The 7748-nt window shown below is 46.5% G+C and overlaps 1 long non-coding RNA gene across 1 annotated transcript; it reads left to right on the top strand.

The window, feature by feature from the left end:
* Window positions 1–2135: 2135 nt before the first annotated feature.
* Window positions 2136–7453, top strand: LOC132316930 (uncharacterized). The gene is made up of 3 exons (XR_009483963.1): window positions 2136–2175; window positions 5051–5154; window positions 6708–7453. It is a non-coding gene; the product is annotated as an uncharacterized LOC132316930 (long non-coding RNA).
* Window positions 7454–7748: the final 295 nt, after the last annotated feature.

Here is a 7748-nt window from a genome sequence, read left to right as displayed (position 1 = left end):
CCTTGCCTGTTGGTCTTATAACTAGCAAACAGCACTCAAATTTCTAAGAGTTCACAAAAGAATTTCTGCTGCTTTTAATATACAATGAAGAGATGTAGGATTTTTTTTCCCCACAAAACCAATCTCCATAGTAAATAATAACTAGAACACCCCTGCCCAGTATTTGTACAAATATAGGCTTTCTAGTAGCAGCCTGGTATCTTGGGGATAGTTGATAAAGTCTTCCAGACTTCACTACACCCAACATCCTCCCAAGGGTGCACGTCTGCACTTTAAGTGAAACGTTGCATTACTGAAGATAACCTTTAGAAGAAAAGAACCGTGCTCACTCTCTTGAAAAGCAAAACACATGCACATATGTAGTGGGCCATACAGACTACAACACACAAGGAAAGCCTGAGAAGTACGTTTATTTTATGCGGGCTTGAAAGACCTTCTCTGCTTGGCACCATAAGCGTAGCATGACAACTATTGAAATCTCTCAAAGATAGCCCCCAGAAACAAGACACAACTGCTTCTAATACATAAGCACCAGGGAGAAAGGATTGGGGAAAGAGGATTTTTTTCTACGCTGCAAAGCCAAACACTACTAAACTAAGCAATGATAATTAGAATCACCATTAACGCAAAAGAGGCCTTTTACCTTTCATTAATAATAAATGTTTTTACACTGTTAGTGGACTGCACGTGCAGCAGACAACTTTAAGGGTATCGCACACCCTCTGAAATCCAGTAAGCATTCTAACACAGCCAGTCTTTACCATCGGCAGCTGTCTCAGTGCAAATCTAGAAGTAACAGAAGACATTTTTAAGCAAAATTACCGCGCCCCAAGTAGAAAACGAGAGAAGCAGTACGTGAAAGTTCAATTCTGCAGTTTTTCCATATGCACCTCTCTTGAGCGACTCTCCCCAAGAGGGACGGGGCTGGGAACTTCACCCCACACAGGAAGAGGTGCAGTGTTTACGCCGCGGCCGAAGCCGCTGGCGGACGCCTGCCCCCCTCGTGTCCGGCGTTCTCGGGGGAAACGGCGGTTTAGGATTTCCTGGGCTTTTCGGCGCCGGCGCCCGACTAGCAAGCCTGTGCCCGAGGAGCCCGCCCGCCCGCCGGTCCCCGCGCAGCCCCGGCCCGCACCCGGCGCCCTGCGCGGAGCCGCGGCCGTCCGCTGCGGGGGGCGGCAGGCTCTCCGCCCCCGGGGCTGCCCGGGCCATCTTAGCTCGGGATGGCTGCGGCCACATGGTCACCGCTCCCTCTGCGGGCCCAGCTCCCGCGGCCTCGCCAGGTGGGAGCGGGCGCGGAGCGCCGGCGGGTAGCGACGGCCCGGCCCGCGCCGCGCACAATGCCGGGCGGGCTCGGGGCGCGGCCAGCGGTTCGGCGGGCACCCCTCCCGGGGCGGGAAGCGGCAGAGCCTGACGGGCGGTCCGGGCCCGGGCCGAGCCCCCGGGGACTGGAGACCCCCGCCCGCCGGGCCGGCCAGGCCCCATCCCGGGGCCTCGCAGACAATGAAGCCAGCACCGCGGGCCTAGTCCCCGGCTTCCTGCGCCGCCCCACCGCCACACGCCCCCTCCCCGGCCTGGCGGCGCTGTCCTGCGAGCGCTCCCAGGCGGGACGGGGCGCCGCCGGGCCCGGGGCGCGGAGCCCCGGCCGCACAGGAACCGGCGCTGCTGAGGCAAAACCCGCGGCGGCGGGGGGGGGCGGCGGGGGCCGGGGGAGGGCGAGCCGGACCGCCCTGCCGGGCCCGGCCCGGCCCCCTCCCGGTGCCGGAACGGTGCCACTCACCTCCCCGGGCGGCCGCCGCAGGGGAAGCCGGTGGTCGCCGCCGCTGCCCGGCCGGGACCGAAGGAGTTAAAAGGAAGGGCCGGGCGGGACCGTCCCATTCATTAGCCGGGCGCTTTGTCTCCGGCCGCCGCCGCCGCCGCCGCGGCGCTGAGCAGGCTGCCCCGGCTCGGCCGCCACGGGGCGCGGTGCGCAGGCGCCCGGCGCGGGGGGCGGTGCCGTGGAGCGGCAGCACGCACGACGCGCAACATGTCATCCGGGCAGCAGCCCGCAAAATGGCTGCCCCCGGGCCGTGACGCCCAGGGGGCGGCGGGGCGGCTCGGCGCCCGGATCCGGATCGGGGCGGCGGCGGCCGCGGGGAGCCGGGTGTCCTGCTGCGCTGCCCCCGCGGCGGGGCCGGGGTGAGACGCCAGCCTTCTCCGCAAAGGCGCGGCCTCAGCAGCCGCTCGCTTCCGCCAGCTTCGTTTCTGGGGTGGCTGATGGGGGGGCCGGCGGCTGCCGCGGCTCCGAGGGCGGCGGGGACGGGACGGGGCGGCGCCGGCCCGGGGATTCCTGCTGTGCCGCAGGCCTCGAGGGATTGCCGGAGTCTCCGCCCGGCCGGCAGCGCTTTTCATGGGAGGCCGCGGGCGGGCGCCCCGAGCTCCCCCCGCCCCGGCCGCGGCCGGCGCGGCCGTTCCCGTCCTCGCAGCGAGGGGCTGGCGGCTGGGGCACCGCGGGGAGCTGGTGCCTGGCGTGCTCGCAGCGGGCTGCCGGTAGGGCCCCGGTTTCGGGAAGGGCTGGCAGCGTCGCCTGGCCGAAACCCCGAGGGGAGGCCTTCATGGGCATCGCTCCGCTGGAGTGCGGGCGCGCTGCTTTTCTGAACACGACCCTCACCTTTTCAGGAATTTTATCTCCATTACGCATATATGAATTTTAAAAATCCCACCTTGATATGTACGTGTGGTCTAATGCACGCTAGATTTGGTTCTGGGCTCTGTTTTGCTGTACTTGCAGCTACTGTCTACCTCTGGAAGGGCACTTCATGTGACACTTCAATCTGATCTCCTGTGTAGATATTACAGGGAAGGCTGTTCAGGGATGAAGGATATGCGTTGCGTCGGTTCAGGATAAAGCCCCTCCAGTTTTGGTGTTCAGTTGTGGGTCAGTGGTTGTCTTCTTTAACTGAGAAAGATTAGTCAGGGTTGTCAAGTGGACTGAGTGATCCAGGCTTTTCCAGTGGGGTGGGGGTGAAGCAGGGTGGTTTGCTGGTTTTTTTTAATGTGTCATTTCTACAGAGGACAGGGTAAAGATGTGATCTGGTGAGACTTTGACATTTGTTGTCAAATTCCCAGTGACAGTTATAGATTTATGCTTCTTTGACTTCAGTGCCACTGGTTGTAATAACTCGCATCTTACCTTTGGGAGTGGAAGCGGGAGAAAAACGGTAACAGCACTGGTGGTAAAATCATTTTGAAAGCAATGTTAAGTTTTAGATTAAGACAGTGTTTAGAGAGAGAAGTTTATTTTCTTCAATCATAGTGCTTAATCAAGTACTTGGTTTCTATCTGAGTTGTTTTCATCAGTTAATTGGCTGATTTATTTTTTTATTTATTATTTTAAAAATTTAACAGATTTAGTAAAAAAATGTTTTGGTGGATACATGGCAGTATATGAAGAAATCAGTTGATCACTTTTTGATTTGAAATAGTGGAGCTTTTGTACATTCTTCTACAGTATTTGTATGTTTGTACTGCTGTAGTACTTGTGTGGTCTTCTAAATGGATGGTGCCAGTCAACAAAGTAGATGATCCATTCTGGTTAATGTTTCCTTTGGAAATCTCATGTCAAGTGTTTTTTTTTTTTTTTTCATTCATATGCTACTCAAAATCACAACAAAATAGCTATTATACTGTGTGCTGGCAGTCCTTCTTAGTTCCATATTATAATTTTGTAACTTACACTGTGTTTTTACTGATACAGTTGAACTGCTACTATAGATGATTGAGGCCACGTAACTGAGGCCAAAGTGATTTGAGGTGAAGTGGCTTTGACTTTCCCAGTTTCCATTGTTAAAGTGCATTTATATGAATACAACTACTTAAAAATGAAGCTTGGTCTTGGTCAGGTCTGCCAGCTAGACTCAGTAATAAGAGGTGTGAGAGCTTAGCTAAGGAGCCTCTATCACTAGTCTGTTGACAGGTAATTATGGTGATTATTTAATATGCAATAACAATAATAAATAGAAATATATAATCTCATAAAGCAACTCTCAGAGAACTATAAAATTGTAACAGGTATGGTGAATTTTACTTGGAATTACGTAGGTACACTCACCACACCACAGAAAGCATGATAATATTAGAATATCGGGCTCTATTAACTGCCTTTTTTTTTTTTTGGTGGAAACAGCGATGGCTTTGAAGAGTTTCACAATTTGTAGTCAAAAATTGTACAGCAAATAAAAATGACTGGAAATTCACTTTGTGCTTTCCCACTGCATGTTGCTCTGTGTGTATGCATCTCTCTGTACCTATTAATTTTTTTTCATACAACCTATTCCGAAAATCTCTGTAAGGGTTAGTGAAAGTTGAGACTGATGAAAGTTGGCTATTTCCTTAAATTACCTTCCAAGTGGCTTGAGAACCAATCAGTGGTTCAGTAAATATTTTATAGATGTATATCACAGATTGAGGGAAATAGCTGAAACTTCTTTCTGTTTTACAAATATACACCAGAAACTTCAGAAAGTAGGTCTTAAAAATTTGAGCAAACCTGGAGCCAGAAAGTCTTCTCACAAACATACAAGTAATATGAAGAATAAAACAATGAGGTGATGGTGATCTGGTGACATGACTGCAAAGGAAAGAAAATGTAACTGCAATTCCTAGAGAAGGCTCCAGACTGCCAGCTTGTGGTGAATGTAGCAGTATTGGTGTAGTGATAGTCTAGAGATAGAGATTCTCCATAAAGCATGCAGTCTGAGGGGTAAGTATGTGAAAGAAGAGAGTCATTTGGCAAGATGAATATTGGGAAAGTCTGTGCAAGGCATCTTGACAGGAAGAAACCAAAACTTTTCTTACTTAACTTCAGAGGAATAATTTTTTTATTTTTCCCGATTTATGCCTTTATAAACTTGTTATGTTTCAGATATTGTGAATAAACTTCTTTATTTGCACGTTTAACTGAACCTGGCATGAATTAAAAGTGATCTGATATTAAATGAATATTAAAAAGTCATTTCTCACTCTAGTCCCTGGCGCAAACTGCAAGTACCTGGTTTCCCGTTATGTTTTGTAGAATATCAGAAAGCCAAGAGAACATGCTCCCAAAGAAACTGTTTGGATTATCTGGAGAATAGGTGTCACAGGTTCAGAGAAAAAGGAAAAGTCACTGCAGTAACTGTAAGTAACCAGCTCTGTCATTCTCAATACTGGTGTGCACATTGAACTCGGAAGGTTCCCAGGGAGGCTACAACAGGAGCCTAAAACCAGCTGGAAACTAGATGAAATCCTTGTATCACTTCCTGCTGTGACAGAACTTAAAATATGCCTTAAGTATACCTATTTCTCTGTCAGTTTTCTGTTACGTGTAATTAGATGATTGTAGATGTTCGGTTGCTGCCGACAGAGCTTTGTGTTCTGTGGACCCAGAGTCTCTGCAGTCACTGAGCTCTTCATCTTAATCTGATTTTTTTTTCCCTCCTTCCATCCACTTCTGTCTTGGTAGTAAAGATAACATTGATACTGCAATGATAAATTGATGTAGTTCTGTCTTTCTGAATTTGTATACCTTTGGAAACATTAAGTGTTATAATGGCATATTGATAATACCAACATTGGGAGTATTACCCATTTGCCTTGTTTTAGCAGATTCGGGCACTTAATGTGCTTATCTCCAAACCTGCTGATAAGATTATTATTTTCCTTACTGAATCACTCAAACCTTTGGCTTCACCTCTAGCAACTTGTGCATCAGTGATGCGTTTTCCATACGAAATCATGAAGACTATATCAAGAAATAATAGTTCTTAAGTCAAGCACAAAGAATTGCTGCCTTTTGTATGCACTGAGGTAGTATATTTAATAAAATTATTTCTTTTCTTCCTTGTATTGACTCCAGCCTCTTCCAGGACCCTATCTAGACAGTGCCAACTTAAAATGGAGGTCAGAAGTACTAAATTTGGATGTCCAATTTAGTATCACAAGGGTATGATTTCTAAGAACACTTAACATAGAAGACTACTTATATATTTAGCATACATACCCCATTAACTTCAGTGGGCACTTGGCTCTGTTCATCAGGTCCAAGGTGTCAAGTTGGCTGCTTAGAAGACAAAGAATGGGCAATTACACAGTACTTGTGAGCAACTTTAAGCAGGATTAACTGCCAAAACCATGATGCCTTTATGCTTTTATATTAATTACTTAATTTGTTGCAAACACAACTGTCTCATCTCTTGACCATCCTGGATTTATAGCACATCAGGGTGTATGTCAGTGATTTTTTGACTTGGAGCTCAGCATATGGTAGAACGTTCACAGGTTTTATTCACACTTACCCTTTATGTGGAGTGAGGATGGTGCTGGAATACGTCTTTCAGGAGTGCTCAATTTGAAGTTCCTATTCTAGCATTTTTTTTGATACTTATGAGATTCTGTCTGCATTATGAAGCTATATTATATATTAGAACTGATTTATGTATGTATGAGTTTGGAAAATCTTTCTTAGCCAGCATCAGGCACTGGCTGAAGTTGTAGACATGTCTGAGATAAAGCAAAGAAAACCTGCGTAGGGCTAATTACTGTTTGCTAAATGATACATACAAGTTGGGTTTCTCTGAACAGAGGAAGCTATAAGCCATGTCTGATTCTGTTGGTTGTTTGGGGTTTTTTGTGGATATCCTGTATTGAGTCTTGCTTCTGACTTATTTTTTCACTTTATTTTTTCTCACCAGATTTTGATGTCACCTTGCTTTGTAATCCTTCCCCATGTAAATGAGGAGACAAGATTTTAATTCTGAATGAGCCCATCTATTTTGAGATTTCTTCTGCAGTAAATGACTAGGGATTCTAACAGCAAAGCTTCCTCCATTGCATACCGTCTTAATCATTTGCAGACCAGGTTTGTCCTCTAGAATGAATGAGGAAGAGGTGGTAAAGTAATTAAGACTGGATTTGTGTCTCATTGCTGATTGAATTTTAGCTTAATTATACTAAGGCTGAATGAAGTATTAACTCATTGTAAACATTGGAGATCGTTTCTTGGAGAGACATGTTTGTGAGTGACCTAACTAGGAACACTTCACTCAGAGTTTGTATTTCATCACATAATTACACTTGCAATTTTTGATACTGACAGCAAGGAATTGAGAATAAAGAAGTCACTCTAAGGGATTTAATAATAATATATAAAGTTTATTTTATTTAAACTTTATGAAGGTAGTGAGTAACTTTTCTTTGCTGCTGGGTGAAGGCTGTTTGCAGTGCAGAGGAAAGGATCAGGGAGTTGGAAAGGGTTATGAGAGAAAGTAACAATGTATTTGCAGTTATATTGTTTACATGGGTTATACTGACTTAAGCAGTTACCTGAGTTCATGCTAAATGAAGTATCTTCTGCAATCCAAACCTGATGAGAAATCAGAAATAAAATTTCTGAAAATTATGTTTGATTTGAGAAATATATTGTGTATCAGATATTTGTGTGGAGAGCACTTTGTTTACATTTCACTGTGGCTGCCTTTGACAAAAATCTTCAGTTCAAATAGGTGCTTTTTTTTTGTTGCATTAACTTTCTATAAATTCTGTCTGTATCTGCTACTGAGGTTTCCTCAGCATGTCGTGCAAAAAAAAAGGAGTAAAAATCGAACATAAATTGTTTAGCCACAGTGTTTTGCAATTCTTTGCTATGCAAGTATGATATTTTTAGAACTTTTCACACAGCAATTACTGCTTTGCTTTTTGATTCCTACCCGTTACCACTGACATCTTGTCTTTGC

This window comes from Gavia stellata, chromosome 4, assembly GCF_030936135.1.
Source record: "Gavia stellata isolate bGavSte3 chromosome 4, bGavSte3.hap2, whole genome shotgun sequence".
Classification (NCBI taxonomy): domain Eukaryota; kingdom Metazoa; phylum Chordata; class Aves; order Gaviiformes; family Gaviidae; genus Gavia; species Gavia stellata.
This window is presented reverse-complemented; position numbering and strand designations above follow the sequence as displayed.